The sequence below is a fragment of the Phyllostomus hastatus genome, unplaced genomic scaffold, assembly GCF_019186645.2.
Source record: "Phyllostomus hastatus isolate PE091 unplaced genomic scaffold, TTU_PhHast_1.1 phas_contig_209, whole genome shotgun sequence".
Lineage (NCBI taxonomy): Eukaryota > Metazoa > Chordata > Mammalia > Chiroptera > Phyllostomidae > Phyllostomus > Phyllostomus hastatus.
This window is the reverse complement of record NW_025333735.1, coordinates 16,175,437-16,195,483: the sequence shown is the minus strand read 5'-3', so window position 1 is coordinate 16,195,483 and position 20,047 is coordinate 16,175,437. Positions and strand designations below refer to the sequence as shown.

The window sequence follows — 20,047 nt, the reverse complement described above, 5'->3', positions numbered from 1 at the left end:
AATCTCATACACTCTCACATCCCTATTTTTTTGTTCATATTAAATTTTACCAATTAGGGTTTTAGTTGTTTTGTATTTTCTTTTGAATCAAGTTAACATTTCCTGGAGCAAAACTGGCAGATCTAAATTTTGTCAACAAAAAATATATGATTATTCTATCAATTTTTAGTCAAAAACAAAATTTAAAAATTCCATGTTATGTGTTGTTTTATTTTATATTGCTTACTCCTACCATTAGCAATCAATATAAAGTTGATAAAAACCAATAGTTATATTTATTGGCATAAAAAGCAAATAGTATTAGTATGGCAATGTTATAGCATTGGATGTCATTACAATAAAAACAAGTTTCAGAATAAAGTGGTTAGAACAGCCTGAGGATGTGGAAACTACACAGTTGCTCCAAATCTCACTGAAGTGAAAATCTTCTATCAAACCAGCAATTGCCATGATACTCCCCCACACCCAACTTGCTCTGATTTCAACTGTATGGCACATACAGATATAACATTAAAATGCAAACTCTTAGTCACCTCTTCTGCTTGGGCAAATTTTGAAGAGAATACCAATATTTAACTCATTCCAGTTCATTAGCTATTTGTTGAGGGCCTACTGATGGTCAAGCACCATGATTAACATCACAGACTCCAGGACAACAGAACCCCAGCCTTTGGGCAGATGGCAGTGTGGAGAGGAAGACAGACACAAGCAAAGCGTCACATGCAATGCAGCGTGTTACCTGGGATTGTGGAAATAATAGAGAGAAGTAGTTAATCCTGTTGGCAAAGTCCTCATAAAAATTTGCAAAAGAAGTGAAGCCTGAGGGGTCTTTTGAACAAAAAAATTGGAATTGAACTAGTGGGCAGAAGAAGTCTTGCTTAAAGTAGAAGTGTCACAGAGATTAAATGCACAAAATAGTATGCATGAGGAAGGAGTCATCATGAGGTAGAGGGACATCATGAAAGGACTGATGTGCCATGGTTGGGGTTCATTTTGTGAGCAATGCTGAGGTTTTAATGAAAGGATGGTAAGCGGAGAAATGGCAAGTTAGATCTGTGAGTGATGGGATAAAAGTTACGTAAAGATTCACAGGCACCCTCCCCTCTAAGAAAGAAAACAACAAAAGCCACTTAGACTTTTTAACAGCATTATTGAAGTATATACTAAATAACATAAAATTCACCCATGTCAAATTATAATTCAATAATTTTTGCTAAATTTATGGAGTTTCGTAATCATCACTACGATGCAGTTTTGAACATTTCTATAACCCCCAGCAAAAATCCCTTGTTCTCATTCACAATGAATTCTCAGTCCCACTCCAGCCTCAGGCAACCAGTAACCTGTTTTCTCTACTATAAATGTGCCTTTTCTGAACATTTTATGTAAACGGGATCTTATATTTTACAGTCTTTTGTGTCTAGCTTCTTTCACTTAGCAACCTACATGTAACAGCCAAAAATTGGAAGACAATTCAAATATCCATCCGGAAGTGAAAAAAGCCAGAAAAAGAAGAAAATATACTAAATGAAAATAAACATGTAGGTTGCTAAGTGAAAGAAACTAGACACAGAAGAAACTGCTAACTAGAAACTGCTAACAGGAGTATAAAATATACAATATAATAATTCTGAAAAATTTGAACTAATCTATAGTGACAAAAAGCAGAGAAATATTTGGGTGGGGAGTAGGTTAGCAGTGCCAGGAGGAAATATTTTAAGGCAATGGATATATTCATTACCTTGATTATAATGATGCTTTTATTGGTGTATAAGTCAAAACTTATTAAATTGTACACTTCATATGAAGTTTATTAGATGTCAGTTATACTCCAATAAAGCTGTTTTCCAAAAAATGGAAGTTTGAGTATTTACCTTATAAATGTTAGCAAAACCTTCCTTAATTCAATATGTATTCAAACCTATACAAAATATCATTACATATCCCCAAAACTTCAGTTAAATTTGGGTTGATTCTACTCAGCCATGCTGTGGTAATCAAGATCAAGGCTTCTGAGTCAGGCTGCCATTGTTCAGATTCTTCCTCCGTACCTTACTAGTTTTGTGACTTTGGGCAAGTTATTCTTTTATGTTTCAATTTCCTTATTTGTAAAATTAACATAGTAATATTACCTATATCAAATAGGGTGAGGGCTATATGATCTATTATATATAAAGAATTTGGAGCTCAATAAATATTAGCAATTATGTTACTTAACAGAGTTGAGATTATGGTGCCCATATTAGCTAAAATCAAATGGGCAGTATTTCTTGGAAAATTGACTTAATTAGGTTTATTCTTCTTTATTGATCCAACCATTATACTGGCATCGAAAACTTTACTGGAATAAGTTCTGTTCTGCTTTTCAAACCTCATCTCTTGACATGCACAAGCCACTAATACATCCAGCACAAATTAATCTCCTAGTACTTTCCATAATTCATCAGTTTCTCATTCATCTCTCTACTTTTGTACATGACTTGTTTGGCTTAGAATATCTCTTCCACACCAAAAATAATCATTGAAAGGATCAATTATATCTTTAAAATATTCACTACATCATACAGTGCTAAACACATTGTAAGTTTTTAACAAAAGTTGGGCAAATTTTCCTTGATTCCAATTTTTATTCTCTTATTGAGTTTTCTGCCATTAATATTAACTACATTTATTTTTTATCCTGTCCCCTAGGCCCAGTGTTAACTGAATGTACTGTTTTGTCTTTCTGTTACAATTACTAAATGACAAAACTAGGGTGACTTTTTATAGATCTTCATCTCAATACATCCATAGTTACTTCTCCCTTTTAATCCTCTGTATTTCTGTCTTCCTTTACAATTATAGGTACCCGTATAAATCTGTAGATGAAGACAACAATAATGAGATGATATTCTTTGCTTTTTCCTAAACATTTCTCCAATTTCTTTATATTTTTCTCTATAGAGAAAAATGTATGTTAATTTTGTACATCACATAAAAATGTTTGATTTTCAACTATGATAAATTTTGTACTAAAAAGATAAATTCAGAAATCTCTCAACATAATAAATGCTTTTATATTAGAAGCTACCTAGTATGTATATTTACTATATCGAGAAATACTGAAAGTACATTGTCCAGTAATTACTATATAGAAACACCCTGAACTGCTTAATTATATTTTATGGTAATGACTATATAAAATGATTTATGTTTCAAAGTTTTATCAGTTTGTGTGAAACCCTTCTGCAAAGTATCAACTTATAATGAAAATTACAATTCTAAACCTTTGTCCTCAAGAAGAAATGTAATATAGAATAAGCAGCATGAGCTGATACAAAAATCAGTGCATTGCTTGTGGCACTGAAGGTACTATTTATATTGTAGCAAATAGCATTAAAGTTCTTATTAGCTGGACGGGAAATATCTTTTATGTATTCCTTCCCAGGCTAATATGCATGTTTTAAAAATACTGTTAAAAGCACTTTATGATGAGCCTTGAAAAGTTAATGCATGTTAGCAAAAGAAGAAACCACTTTGATTTTAAAGCACTGGACAAATAAAAGACATGAAGACATTGAAACATGAACTAAAGGCAGCAATAAATGTCTTACATTATTACAAATAAACTGACATTGCCATAGCCTTCTGAAATTCATTGGTTATCTCAATTTATCATTATGAGGACTGAAAGCTTAATCTGTAATTCCAGAATCCCAAATATAACCTGAAATATTTTTAAATGAAAAGCACCTCAAAAAATAGTCAATTATTGTCATATGTGACAAATATCTATAATCAATAAAAGGTATTAATAAAATTTGATTACTAATGAAGTGCTTTGGAGGTAAACCAATCAATGATCAGCATTAGCATAATTTGAAGTTGCTAAACTTAAAAGGCTTTAATCTATAGGCAAAACAGTGAAGTCAGTACATCATGGAACACTGGAGAAAAGAATGGGTTTGAATCCAGGTCTTGCCATTTTCCATCGGAGTAATCTATAAAATTGCCTGATTTTTCTGAGACTCAATTTCCTCATTGGTGAAAATGTGACAACAAGTAACCTGAGCAGTTGTTACAAGGCTTAATGAAATAATGTTGTGGGTAAAGAGATGCATATCCACTAAATTAATATTAGTTCCCCTTCATTGTCAAGAAATATGAGATCACTTACAGGCTAGATCAGTTTTGTTTAAATTATTGTTTTATTAAGGGGGAAAACAAAGATCAAGGTATAATGCCTATGAGTTCATGTGTCTTCAGATCCATCGAAGTACCAGCTGCTAGAAAAAAGATTTAAAAAATATGTTTTACATTGCATTTAAACACATTTTCTTTATTTATGAGATGTTGCTCTAACATTTATTTTCTCTTATTTGAATTTTTAATTCCTGTCTTAAATACCAACTCTTCCTTATTACTCACATAGTAAAGAATTTTTAAGAGCTCCCAGCTATTTCCAAACTCCTCAATCTACCTTTCCACTTTTACTTTCACTACTCAATTTAACTTATTCCAACTATCAGTAAAATCAGTCCATTCCTTGTTCCATAGGGCTTAGTAGATGACTGGTCACAAGTTTCTGATTTAGGTAGTATCAAATACAACTGCAAGAAATAGAGGAGGCTTGGGAAGAGGACTAATTTTGTTTTCAACATGATAAATTGAAAATTTGGGTGGTATGTTCAAGCAAGCTGTTCGGTAAGCAAACAAAAAAATTAGACCTGGCACTTAGAAGGGAATCTAAAACTGGAGAATTGCATTTCAGTCACCAAGTATATGAAGTTGCATGGAAAGATTATGTAGAATATTGTTCCAGTATCAACAGGTTCTTAGCTAGTTACACAATAACCAACACTATGATTTAAGCTAAAAAAAAAAAAGACTTTAATGAGAGGACATTGAATAAATGAAAGAATAGACAATAAGACAACTAGTAAAACTTAGAAAACAGGCGAAAGCAACTTTAATAAAAAGAACAGTGTGGTATAATACCGTTGTTGCCACCACTGAACATCGGATGTTACAGTTTGAACCGGCATCTTGCCATCAGTGGGTACTGACCACGGCTACTGCATCCCCTGCCTGCAATCTCTGTGGCTACTGCCTTCGTTGCTGCTGTTCAAACCATAATGAGTTCTCCATAGTCAGTAGCTTCTGTGGAGAGCAGGGAGCATGTGTCTGACATGTATATCTTGGTTGCTTAATTCACTGATGCCAGAAAGTCTTTAAAATCAGTCATCTGGCTTCTTAAAGTGACATTGATACCCAGCAGATTAAACCACCAAATACACCTACTCACCAATGTTAGGTTTATTCATTGCTGTAGCAAGGGAGACTGCGTACTATGGAGAGCCATGGAGAATCTAAGTAGGAGAGAGTTAGAAGGGACTTATTACAGGTGATTTTTGGAGATTTAAGAATGTAGTTGTCTTTTCCAGGTTGGGTATTGTCTGAGAGTGAGCCATTTTGTTATTGGAGATTTTAGTATTTTTAACCTATGAAATCAGGGAAATGGAGATGAGCCAGAGTTGCCACTGGGGAGAAGCAGTAGGCCCTCCCAGCAGTAGAAGCTCAAGTTCATTGTTTTTATCTCTACTCAGCTATGATTTTGTAGTTGTCTTGTTTCTGCTTTGTTCTATCATGATCACAAAGAGTCCTCAACTGAGGCTGATAATTTCTGAAATTGTTTATGATAAGCAGAAAAAATACCATAATCTAGGAAGCAGCAACCAGACTGTTTTTTCCTTTTGTAGTAGGCAAGCTGTATCTCCTACCAAGACCCCTAAAGCAGGAATTACCAGAATGCCAGATGCTGGGCAGCCAATTAAAAATATTCAAGCTTATAATGTTCAGCTACCAGGTATTGTATTAGTTAACTCAGGCTGCCATAATAAAATACCACTCATTAGGCGGCTTACTTAACAGGAATTTATTTCATCATTCTGGAGGCTGAGAGGTCCAAGATCAAGGTGTCAGCCAATTCTGTTCCCTGACAAGGTCCCTCTTCCTAGTTTTCACATGCCACCTCCTCACCACATTTTCACAAGGTGGAAAGAGAAGAAGCTCTGTTCTCTCTTCCTCTCCATATAAGAAAACAGATCCCTTGTGGAGGCTGCATGCTCATGGCCTCAGATAAGCCTAATTACCTCCCAAAGGCCCACCCTCCTAATACCATCATGTTGGGAGTTGGGCTTCAGCATATGAATTTGAGAGGACACAGACATTCAGTCCCCAACAGGCATCACTTTAATTCAGGAATCAGCAAACCCTTTCCTGCAACAAGTCAAATAATAACTATTGTAGGCTTTTAAGGCCATAGGGCCTCTATCACAATTAGTCTGCCATTGTAGCACAGAAGCCACCAAAGACAACATATGAACAACTGAGCATGATTATTTTGATAAAACTTTATTAACAGACACTGAAATTTGAATTTAATATCATTTTAATGTTATAAAACATTATTCTTTTTATTTTTTCAACTATTTAAAAATAGAAAAACCATTCTTAATTTATAGATTATATATAAAAGTCAGTGGGCCAGATTTGACCCATAGGGCATAGTTTGAAAACTCCTGCTATAATTAAGGAGTGATATATTTTTTTAAGTTTTATTTTTTGGTTACAGTTTACATTCAATATTACTATGCATTAATTTCAGGTGTACAGCATAATGATTAGACAATTTGGTCCCCCCGATATTTTAAGTACTCACATGGTACAATACATAGTTATTACAATGCTATTGACTATATTCTCTATGCTGTACTGTATATCCCTGTAACTATAAGATTTGTATAAGAAGAAATATTGTTGATGGGTCTATTGCCTGTGAACTGGTATGGAGAGATAAGAGCCAATGGTATAAATTAGTGCAGAATAACACATAGTGTGGATTTAGAAGAGAATTCACCATAATAGAGCACTATCTCTAGGTATTTGTTGTAAAACTTGGAGAATCTATATCTAATTTAATACTTCTTACATTAGAAAACAGTGACAGGCTCTACCTACTACTTCACTGAGTTTAGGACATGGTTCTTTACACAAATATGGTTAAGATTTTTTTTCTTCAAAGCTTTTTCCTTCAGTTTTTTGTCAGTTTCATTGAAATATAATTGACATGCATCACTCTAAGTTTAAGGTATGTAGCCTAATAGTTTGACTTACATATATTGTGAAATAATTCAATAAGTTTAGTAAGCATCAATCAGCTCATTTAGATGCAATGAAAAGAAAAACACACAAAAAGAAAAGGATTCCCTTGTGATGAGAACTCATAGAATTGACTATCTTAACAACTTTCATATATATCATACAGCGGTGTCAACTGTTGTCATCATGTTATACATTATATCCCTTTAATAGATTTTTAAAGACCATTTCCCACTGGTCAGCTTCATATAACATATCTGTTGCATACAATCCAATAGGTTCAGTGTTTTGTTGATCTATAAAAATGGACAATTTTTTTGATAACCTAGCAATTTTTTTCAAGAGGTGAAATCATAACAAATATTTCTCCTGGTGATGTCTTCTCATAAAAGTGCAATTATTCTCCATTGTATTTTTTTACCTATGAGGAGTCCTCTGACATATATTTCAAAAACATAAATTTAGCTCCATGACCTCCAAAACTAAATCTGCCAGAGAATGACCCCCATTATAGAACCTTATTTATTTAAGACCCTATAAATAACTCACTTGACTAAATTATAATATATAGAGATGTTTTTCAGGAAATAAAACCAGAAAGGTAATCGGGTGTCAAATTATAAAATTCCTTGAATACAATGTTGAAGAATGTGGGGCTTTTTCTAAAATAAAAACATCTCTGATCTGAGCTGAGAAATGACATAAATTATTTTGGGGATTATGCTAGGGACCATAGTAAGCATAGATTGGAAAGAGGTGAAAGTAGAGGCAGGCAGACTACTCAGGAGGGTTACAGAGGCTTGGGTTACTATAGTCCAAGAAGGGAGAAGGGTTAACCTAAGAAGTAAGTAAACTAAGAAGTCAGAGGGGCTGAGGGACTCTTCACCTCTGAATCCCTAGCTGTAATATTATCTGATACAAAGCCATCTCTGAAATTTGGGTCAGGAGGAGGGAATGAAAAGAAAACATACACTCAAGACATATAACGGAGGTAGAATAAACAGGTACTTATAATTAACTAATATAGGCGGTGATCAAAATAAAGATTTAGAATGGCTTCCAAGTTTCTATTTTATGCTATAGGGAGAAGAGTGCTAACACTCATCAAAACAGGGAATGGAGAAGTAAGAAGCAAGTTCTTTGTACCATTGCTTTAGTAGGACACTCAATCCTTCTTTTCCTTCTTGAGAAAGTGGGCTCCATCTTCTTATTATGACACTGCTGTTTCCTCCATTCCTAAGAATGACTTCCTGCTTACAGTGTGAAGGTTCAGTACAGTTTGATGAGTGGAACATTGTAGCCTGACAGGTGAATAATTAATTATTCTCTGAACAGTCTTCATGAGTGAAGTGCTCTTGAAAAAGAACTTCTCTCTTTTTTGGGCATTAATGTTAAGGAAGCAAAGACTCCTCTGATCCTCTTCATGCTGTCAAAATTTTTTTGAGAAAATACTCTGTTATTTCTAGAACATGTCAAATACTAGGTGAATGCTCATGCTTTTTCTGTGCTTGGAATTCCTTTTCTCCCCTTTTTATCTAGTGAACTCTTTATTTCCTAAAGTCTAATGCCAACATTGTCTGATATGAAACCATCTCCTGGTCAAGCCCTGAGTCACAAGTTCCCAAAGCAGTCTGCCATCTTCTGGGCAGCATGAATCCCAATCATCATGAATAAATACATTAATTTCATAATTATTAAGTCACTAATTTGTCTGATATTGTAAGCTCCATTAGGGCAGGGACAATGATTGTTTTGTCAATCCTTGAATTGCTGTCACACACATAATAAAAACCTCCTAGTGTGTCCATTGTTGTTGTTAATTGTAAGCCTTTATGACTGCTCCTCTCTGTCATGAGGCACCTTGAGGCAGCAATCACAACTTAATCCCAGCCCTCATCCCAGCATCGAAGATGTGCTCAACATGTATTAGTTACATTAATGAATGAATGATTTGGTTAATGAATTAAAAGGCTTACTTTACAGAGAATTTGTAAAATGAACTATCAGTGTCATACAAAAATCAAAGAATTTAGATCATTAAGTTGCTATTTTGTCCACAATGATAAAAATAATATGAAGACTTTTCCTTCTCTTTGGACAATTAGTTTTTTTGTCACATTAACAAAAAGTTCATCTTTCCTCAATAAAAATCAGGTTCAGAAATATAATTTTTCTTGAGAGTATATTGAGAAGCAATGGCTGAATGTATGACTATTTTAAAACAAGATTTACTTTATGTAAGTATAATTATCATGAGAAATAATGCAATTAGACTTCAGTGTCTTTTACAGTTCTTTAAAATGAGTTTTCATGATGAAGCTCATTTCACAATGGTCTCATTTAGAGTAGCATTCTTACTTGTTGTTATGTCTATTGTACAGTCCATTATTTCTGATGGCTAGCTTACTAGATTTGATTTCACAACTTCTAAGTGCTGATTGTTATAATCATATTTTACCATGATAATCTTCAAGCCAAATCATTTCATAGAAAAAAAATAGTTTTTGTTAAAGCCAACCAGAAAGTTATTTTAAGTAAAATTTGTTCTTAAATTGCTATTTCAAATGAACATATGGAGCCAAAAGTACACACCACTCCAATTTTCAAATAAAACCTAATTATATGTCTATGTAATGACAGACACTATCAAAAATATGTCAGTAATGTAGGTTTTAGCATTTCAAATGGTAAGGGAAGAATCTGTAGCAATAACTTTATCTAAAAATATATATATAGTTGAGTCTGAAGCAGATATTGTTGTGAGGAGAAACTGAATTTAGGAAAAAAAGATTTGTTTCCAAAACCCTAGAGTAATAAAAGTAAAAGAAACCAAATATATATAGGATCACAGTCATGGTTTCTGCAAAACAGAGATTAGAAATCCCAGAAATCACACCAAAATATACACAATAAATAATTTTTGCAAATGAAACATTTAGCGAAGTTACATGTGAAAAGGAAAGAACATAAGCCACTCTGAAATCTAAGAGATTTATAGAAATGTTTTTTAATTACAATTAACATATAAAACTATACAAATACTTTGTATGTATTTTCCATTTCTTTTAAAATTATTTAAAATACCTTTGTACTTCATTTAAATAGTAAGATATTCATTTCTTTGTTAACTTAGTATTGTTAACCAGCCAAGATCAGAAGTGTTAAAATTACTTCTTTTATTTATTTTAGATTTTTTGCTTAAAATTTACTAAATCTCAAATTATTAAGTCAGGATTTTTTTTAAATCTGTGAGGTATCAGCCTCTTCTGGGACTTAAAAAAAACTCTAGTTTTGCTTTAGCCTGCCACCAACAAGCCATGTGACACATTCTTATAGGTACCTCATAGTGCAGTAGAATGAGTGTGTTTGGAAGGATGGTTTTGGCCATGAGAAACAGAATTCTCAGTAAAAGTGACTTTTTAAATAGTAAATACATTGTTGCCTATAACAGTCTCAAATGTAATGGTTCCAGGGTTTTGGGAGTAGCCTAATGATTTTATCAAAAGCCTGTGCTTCTCCTGTTTCTCCACACTGCTATCTACAGCATGTTGGCTTTCATCCTTGGACTTGTTACCTCATGGTTGCATAGTGTCCACTGCAACTCCAGACATCACGTTCTCATCCAACCATGGGGAAAAAAACAGAAAACCATGTCTGCCTCCCTCTTTTAAATCAGGAAGAAGTTTTTTTCTCTGAATCTCCCCCAGTAGATTCCTCTTTCTATTCTAGTGACCAGAGCTGAGTCATATGTTCATGTCTCAGCTATAAAAAAAAAAAGTTTGCCTAGTGATTATCTGGCATTTCCAGTTTCTGATGCAGGGCAGGCACTGCTGCTGAGGAAGAAAGGGAAGGAAAATGACAGTTACAGTTGCCTGGGAAGCCAGCCAGGCTACCTTTTCAGAGGCCTTTATTCTCTAATGTTCAAATTCAATGACATGTTAGTCACAGGGTTACCAAAGCATTGTACATCAGTTACAGTATTAACAATCTAAGGCTAAATCTACATAGAAGTACATGAATTGATATTTAGAAAGCCCAATATGACAAGTAATATGTTTTTATAGGATGTATAGGGGGAAACATGTGCTTGAAAGACCTGTGTGCACATGCCTGTGCATTAGAGGCTCTTAGAAAAAAATTCTTGTTTGCTATTCTCTGCTCAGTTATCTAAAAAAGTTTTTAAATCTATATATTTTAAATATATAAATTTTATTTTATATTTTATTGATTATGTTATTACAGTTGTCCCGATTTTCCCCCCTTTGTCCCCCTCCACCCAGTGTCTCCTACTCCCTCAGGCAATCCCCCACCATTGAACATGTCCATGGCTCATGCATATTAGTTCTTTGGCTACTCCATTTCCTATACTGTATTTTATATCCCCATAGCTAGTCTGAAACCACCTATTTGTACTTCTTAATCCCCTCACTTCTTCACCCATTCTCCTCCTCTCCCCTCCTATCTGGCAACCATTGGTAACTAAATTCTTTTCTCTTGTTGCTTTTAAGAGTCTATCTTTAACTTTTGGCCTTTTAATTAAGATGTGTCTGGATTTGCATACATTGTAATTGGGACTCTGTGCTTCCTGGACTTGCATGTCTATTTCCTTCACCAAACTAAGGAAGTTTTCTTTCACTATTTTTTCAGGTAGATTTTCAATTTCTTGCTTCTTCTCTTCTCCTTCTGGCACACCTATTATGCAAATGTTGGACCTCTTGAGGTTGTTGAAGTCCTCACTAAGTTCCTTGAACATCCTTATAACCACTATTTTGAACTCTGCATCTGATAGATTGCTTACTTCCATTTCATTTAGCTCTTTTTTTGGAGTTTTGATCTGTTCTTTCATTTGAGCCATGTGTCTTTGTCTCCTCATTTTGGCAGCCTCCCTGTGTTTGTTTCTATGTATTAGATGGAGCTGCTTTGACCCCATGTCTTGGTAGTGTGGCCTGATGCAGTAGGTGTCTTGTAGGGTCCAGTAGCACATCCTCCCCTGTCACCCAAGCTGGGTATTCAAGATGTGCCCTTTGTGTGGTCTGAGTATACCCTTCTCTTGTAGTTGAGCCTTGACTATTGTCGGCAGGTCAATGGGAGGGATTTAGCCAGGCCAGTCAGCTACAAGGACTGACTATGACCACTGACCACCAATCTCCACCCTCCATGGAGGATCAGCTGTCAGGGGAAGTGTGGAGGTACTCTGACATGGTCTGTAACTGTCCACTGGGTCCCTTGGCCCTGGGGTTCCCTGGATAGTGCAGGCCAAGGTCAGCCTCCACCTGCGTTTCACCCAGGACACTCTGCCTGAGCCCTAAAGCAATCTGAGATGATTGTTACTGGTGCTGAGCTTGGAGATTCCCAGGTGAAGCCAAGCTGTGGTTCTAATCTGTCTGCTACTAGGGCTCACTGAAGCCAGCTGTTGCTTGTTTGATGGGATTTAAGAGCCAAGACCAGCCATCCTTTTATGGAAAAGGAGTTTGAGTGATCCCATAAGTTAAGTAAGGCAGAGCAGAGCCTCTGGGGATCTCCAGGGCAGGTCACAGTGTTAGCAAGGTTGATGGAGGCTCAAATATGGCACCAGCCTATCAGCTTTCTGTGGGGAGTGTTTAACAAAGGTACAATGGCCTCTGCTCACCTTGATGCCAGACACTTCAGCTTCTCCCTGTATACCTAGTGCCTTTCAACCTGCTACCCTGCTGCTGAAACTCAGAGGGAATGAGACTGAGTAGCTGAGTCCATGTGTGGGTTCTTTAAAAGGAACTGCTTGGGGCTCTGGAAGTTTCTTCCACTGACTCAATCCCCACAGACTTTTGCAGCCAGAAGTTGAGGGTACTTATCTTCCTGGCACTGGAAACCTGGGCTGCGGGGCCAAGTGTGGGACTGGCACTCCTCGCTCCCAAGATATCCCTATGGTTTCTTTAATTCCATAGTTATCAGACTTCCAGTCCACTCGATTTATGAAATTCCTGATGGTTGTTCTATATTTTAGTTGTAATTTTGATGTGGTTATGCAAAGAGGTAAGACATACCTTGCTGCACCACTATCTTGACTGGAAGTCCTGTAAAAGTTTTAAAATAACTTAACTCTAAGTATTGTAGTAGATTGTTCTGCATGGCGTGGGCCCAGCTCCCACTCAGAGATGCACAGGGTCCACTAGCCCATGGATAGGTTCTCCCATGGGGAATCAGGCCTGCAATGTACTTAGGCCTCTATGAGTCTTGCTTTTTGCTAAAACACCCTCACCTTGAATTGAGGACATTTACTGCAAAGCAACTTCCTAAAAACCATGCTAAACCTTCCAAGGGTAAGTGTAACCTGTCTAACTACTTTTACCTTTTCATTTGCAAATATCCCTCTTCTGTGATGTGATTAGCGGCATTGGCTCCTTTATTTTCTGTAAAATGTAACCACCTAAAGCAAGCCTGTGCATAGTTAATGAGGAGCTTCTTGTAATGTGCCCAGTAAGACAATAAAAGCTTATTGGAGCAAGGGCTGAGGCTTTTGCTTCCCTTGACAGAAAGCCATGCTGTCCTTTTTCTTCCACTGGATTCAGTAATCTGTGTGAATGTCTCATTTCATCCATAATGATGTGGACTTCACAAGCTGGGGTCCGCATCAAGTATTTTTTCAGTACTATCCAAAATGTCTTCATGAGTATGTAGTGTATGTTGCAACATATTCTAGTGAAAATGAGCATCTTCATAGCTGGTTATGTCTCTCATAACCTTTTGATTGCACTACTGCAGTGTGAGCTCTGAGCCTCACCCCAAGTAGTGCAGCATCACAAAAATAATGGGCATAGTTCCCATTTCCATGGTGCCTTTTCCCCCACAAAGAGTCCAGAAAACATTACAAGTATATCTGGCTGCATTGTCTTGAGTGTGTCTTGAGGACACACAATATTTTTTGGCCAGTGGGAAAATCCATGAACAAAGTAAATGAATGATTGATTCTGGTTATAAACCCAAGAATTCTGGAGAGAGAGAAATGAAATTCAGGCTCCTCTTCAATCTAATTAGACCTTACATTAGAAGGAATTAGTGCAGAATGTGTCTTAGATCCCATTGCTATTCTTAAGATTCTGCTTTTCACTTCAATCTGTGTCACTGAACAAGTATGCCTTACTATATAAACTAGAAGTATTCTTGAGAGATTACTTGTGAGATTATTTCTTCATACAGAATCACTTTTTTCATGCTGTGCTTTAAATTAGAGATAAGTAATTAGGGGACTTTTTTTCCATAAGACATCACAAGATCAATTTAAGCCTTTAAATGTTAAATTTTTTAAAGAAAAAAGCATCCTCAAAGCAAAACTGAAAATATGTGACAAAATATATATTTGTTTAGTGTGATAATTTAAATACTGTAAAAAGTAACATTTTGAGAAACATTAGCATACTTGTCTAAAAAATTGTCTCTCTAATATTTGTTGACAAACTAGTTTGGTTACATATCCTTCTAGAAAATTCCAGGAAGCCAGTTCAGCTTTTTGTTTTTATTCTGAGGAAGAAATTGAATTGAAGTGAAAGGGGATACATAAAAATCATAGCTATGACATTGATTTATGGTAATAATCAAGTGAAATTTTTATATAAAACATTTTGTCATAGAAATTGTTGCATCTGCCATTGGGCACTGGGTTTTTAATTTTTCCTGGTGTGTAAAGATGATAAGTTTATGTTTCTTCAACATGAGGTATGCCAGCAGTTGCATTTTTAAAGAATTCCTAGGCATTATAATGTTTAGTGCCTGTGGTATAAAGAACAATTTGTTTCACCCTGGCTGGTGTGGCTCAGTGGATTGAGTGCCAGCCTGTGGACTGAAAGGTTGCTGGTTCAGTTCCTGGTCAGGTCATGTGCCTGGGTTGCAAGCTGGATCCCTGGTTGGGGGCATGCAAGAGGCAACCAGCCAGTGTATCTCTTGCACATTGATGTTTCTCTGCCTCTCTTTCTCCCTCCTATCCCTCTAAAAATAAATAAAAATCTTAAAAAAAGAACAATTTGTTTCAAAAAATTCATAATATGAGGTTCACTTAATAAGAGATTATTAACAAGGAAAGAACATGATAATATGGTAAAATTGACAGGCCTAAATTATAAAATGTAAATGTTCCTTAAACATAGGACACAGGTTAAGCAAAGTGGAAAGATAGTGAGTGTGTCCTTTAACTTTCACTAAGAGAAAGGTATCAGACAATAATGGCAGAAAGGAGTTTTCCTATTCTTGTGCCATGTATAGTCACTAATTAGAGAGAGTATTTGAGCACATTTAAAAGACAAGTTAAAAGCTGGAATGCATGAGCCCATAATGCATAAGCTCATGCCCAACATTTTCAGAATCCTGTGAGAGTCAGCAACCCAAGCCACTGCACAAAATTTATGAGCGAACAACACTCCTGCCAACTCTGTGTGGCTTCAGAGGTAATTGTGTATTTAAATACATAAAACCTCTTACTCTCATAAAAAGAAAATTATAGATTGTATAATTTTATCAAAGTAACAGATGAACCTAGATATAGCATTATTTTCCATCTTTGTTCCAAATGGAATCTTTTTTCAGATTTGTAATTGGATAAATGTTATAAAGTAATAGCATGCTAGTAAGAACTGAATATTCATAAATGCACTCAAATGACAGTATTTAAAAGATGTCTCTGGATTCCAGTAGCATGTACCCTAAAAATGAGAATTTCCAGTAATATATAAATAGTTATTTTGTGGCAATTCCCTAATAATAAGTACCCTCAGTCCTTAATTTATCTGTCATATCTATATTCAAGGGTTTGAAAATATAAAGATTCTTAGGGGCCAATCTTATATCTTAAACCCATAAAATCATCTGAATGTAAGATTTTAGGGCCTAATGTGACCAGAGGTTGGGAATCTATGGCTTGTGGTCCAAACCTGGCATATCTTTTTTTGTAAAGAAAGCTTAATTGGGTCACTGCCATGATTGTTTGTTAGCCTACTCTTAGGCACAGTGGCATCTGTACCTACTTTTGTCCTACAATGGCAGAACTGAGTAATTGAGAAAGAGACCACCTGGGCAGCAGAACCTGAAACACTTTCTACCTGGCTTTTTACAGTAAAAAGTCCCCTTGTAGACCAGAGTGAGAAGTAGAGCACATACTTTCCCTAAAAACATTCAGATTTAATCGATGATTAAGCCAAATAAATCAGGCCAGATTTAGATGGAGGCGATTCTATGTCAGCTCTGTCACTAACTTTCTGTGTGTGACCTGGAGCAAGTCACCAACTCTCCTCTCCCTAGGAAATGAGCATGTTCCTTTACTGAGGTTCCAGTGAAGAATGCCAAAGAGCAAAAACCAATGTGGCCTTCGAGGGGAATGTAAAAGTCAGGTCAGGGTGTCACACCCAAAGCAGTCAAAAACACAAGGAGAGCCTGGAGTGGATATTGGGAGCTGAGGTGACCTGAACTTCTAACGGGTCAGAATTTCAAGCAGACAAATGAATGTGGTTTGATGGCATTTAAATATTCTTAATAAGATGCTTAAATATACCTAGGCCTGTGTTTTCATGACTTAAGTATGTAGGTGATTTCACAGACTGGAACAAACAAGAACTCAATATTTTATCATCTTCAAAAAAATTTTTCAAAGTATGGTCCTAGTCTAAGAAATGTACTATAGGAAGGATAAGAAAAATGTTCTTGGTCCTATAAACAGGATGCTGTCTGAGCTATTTCAACGTGTTAGAGCATCACAATGAACATTTCTATATTTGATCTGAGAAGTCATGCCAATAAGAAATCTAACATTTTTTCAGTAAGCTTTGCCAAAATGTACTGGCCACCTGAATCTCTTTTAAAGTCAAACACCACCTATAAGTCCTTGGAAGAACTTAGGAAACTCTGCCTTAGACAATTTCTTAAGTTATTTTCAACTCTGAAAGCCTTCCTTAAGTATTCTAAATGCTAACTCTGACAGAGCACTTACTCTGTGTCAGCACATGTGCTTTACCAATACTGCTGTATTAATCCCAATTGTCCTACAATGTGGGGATTCTTATTAGCATCCCTGTATTCCGTGTGAGAAAACTAAAGTGAAAAGGTGTCTTTTAATTTGTTCAAAGTCAACAGCTGGTGGATGGTAGAATAAGGATTTGGACACAGGCAGTCTGAATCCTTCACCGCTTTGCATCCATAGTTTTCTTGCTATGTTTTAGACATTCAGAGAAATAAAAAACATCCCTAAGAATTCACTGAGTATTTCTTTTATTATTTGAATTTTTAAAAGGCATGTTATTGAAAATATCAAGAAGTCAACTTAACATAAGATTTAAGTATCCAGAAACTGGTGAACCTCAGACCATCTGCCATTATCTGTCCTGCATATTCCACAATACTTAAGCTAATATATATTCATCACAGTGCTCCTTAAAACAGGCCTATCAGGATACCTCCTTGGCAACTTTTAACTGATTGTAGATGGCTGATAGAAATTAGTGGTGCATCTTTGTAAATATTCTAGAATTCAAGCCTCTGGCTGGTTAAGAATCATCCATTCACATCTGTATGAATGTCTTCATTAAACACAGATTGAGAAGTTACTGATGCAGTGAATAAGATTGGCAAGTTACTGGCTCTCATGGTGCTTAAATCAAGCAGGGGAAATGATTAGCTAACAAAAAACACACGACTATACCCATGGAACATGTTAAGAAGACAATGAAACAGAATTAAAAATATATAAAGGGAAGGCAGAAAGAAGCTTTTGTTTGGGTAGTGAGGACAGACAATCTGAGGAGGAGACAGGAGTTAGGATGAGACGAAGGTACCAGCTCTGAAATTCTCAGGGGAGCATGAGAGGCAGGAGAGACAGCAATGGTAACAGTAACAATCATGCAAATTTAATACATTTCTACAGTTTTACATATAATATGATGATGGATTGGTAAACTTCATTTAATACAACACATTTTATTAGAATTTCCATTAGATAAATAGGTAAACTTACAACTCAGCAAGATATTGGGTTCAGCTAGATCAAGACCAAATTTTCAGCATTACTGACTGAGAATGTGACCCAAACTTGTAACCAAGTCTTAATATTTGCTCACTGACCTATGAGTTAAGCGTGTCTTCAAGCCTGGTCATTTGTAAGGGGAAATCACACTAGTTGGCTCCCTCTGGGGACAGAAACATAGGACCCAGGCTCACATGTGCTTATTGTAAGGAAGAAGGTACAAAGTCAAATGAGTACCTCTCTCCAGCACGCTGGCCTAAATTACATAAGGAGAGGCCACGTGGGGACCCACCTAGTATTGAAAGGAAGTAAACAAATGGAGGTAAGAAATTCACCCTCCTGTCTATCAGTAATCACCCCATCCCAAGGCACATTTGAAAATGTCTGGAGACATTTCAGTTTGAAAACTGGGGGGGGGGGGGGGGGTGCTGCTGACACCTGGTAGGTAGAGGCCTTGATGCTGCTAACCGCCTACAGTGCACAAGATCACCGCATCCCAGAGGGCCCTTCATCCAGCCATGAGGATAGGACAAGGGGGTGTCCTGCAACAAACTTTGACAGAAATTTTTAGAGTTGCTCTGGACCAGAACCTTTTACTTCCTTTGAGAATACATGTTAACATTGTACTCCTTTATCATCTTTATTGTTTCTTTTTATATGTGTAAACATCTGATTCATAGAGCAAGATTCTGCAAAACCCAGCTGAAATGTCACTTCTTCTTGAAGTTTTCCGAATTACTAGACTGCTACGTGTTCCTTTTTGTGAGCTCCTGTGGCAATCTATACATACTTTTATCCTAGCACTTATCACCCTGTGAAGTATTTATTCATTTAAAGGTCGTTCCCACACAGAAAATTACTCTTTCAGAGTACAGACTGTGTAGGACATGGTCAACATCCTACAAAGCTCACAACAATCCCTACATCAAAGAAGCAACCAGTCAAAATGTCAATAGTTCCAAGGTTGGGGATCCCTGAGTCCCAGAAATCTTTGGAAGGCCAGTGTCCACATGGTAACTGAAGAAAACACAAACTGAGTGAGTGAATGAATGCTCAAAAAGGATACTACTATCATAAAAATGCTGTGAGTTCTATTTTATTCTTCTGACAAAGCTTTACCTACTTATATCCTGATAAAATTAAAAACCTATTACATACGTTCTTCTAAAAGGAACATTTTTTTGGACAATTTGACAGAGTGATTATAGATTAGCAGCTAGCACATAAACAAAAAAAAGCAAAGGCTGTGTTACAGACTGGCTAAGATGCCTCTAACCTTTGGCAGCAACTATTGCCCAAGGTTTTGCAATTGTTCAAAGCATACAAGCCAAAATATTTAGGAGACAGTGAGTACAACTGTTTGTTTTTAGCAGAAGTTCATTTAAGAATGTAGAAAATGACAAGATTGCTGATGCTATTGTGTCTATATTGTGGAGTTTTATCTTTTTTAAGGTTTTATGTATTTATTTTTAAAGAGAGGGGAAGGGAGGGAGGAAGAAAGGAGAAGAAACATCGATTGGTTGCCTCTCCCATGAGCCCCAGTGGAGGATGAGCCTGCAACCCAGGCATGACCTTTTGCTTTGCAGGACGACACACAGCCAACAGAGCCTCACCTGTCAGGGCTTTCTGTAGAGGTTTAGAATGCCTTGCTAGGAATTGGGTTATCCATCGGCTCCCAAACCTGTGGTGACTCTTAAAAACATAGTTGTTGGGGCTTCAATCTACACCTTCTACTGGTGTAGATGTTTAGCAAGCCTCCCAGGTTTTTATCAAACAGGCAACCCTGTATTCCAACTAGACCGGCATTTGGGAACGTGGTAAACTACTAAAGGTCTTCAGGTGACATTTTTTCATACATTATTACTGTTATTTGCAGCTTAATTCTTGCTGAAAAATGGCCCCATTTTTGTACACTATACAACCAGG

At 36.2% G+C, this 20,047-nt stretch overlaps 1 protein-coding gene across 2 annotated transcripts in view; it reads left to right on the top strand.

Annotated features, from left to right (window-relative positions):
* The window catches only part of LRRC7 (leucine rich repeat containing 7), a 495,696-nt gene that overhangs the window by 286,770 nt on the left and 188,879 nt on the right, over positions 1-20,047 (top strand). The gene's annotated exons all lie outside the window — the stretch shown is intronic.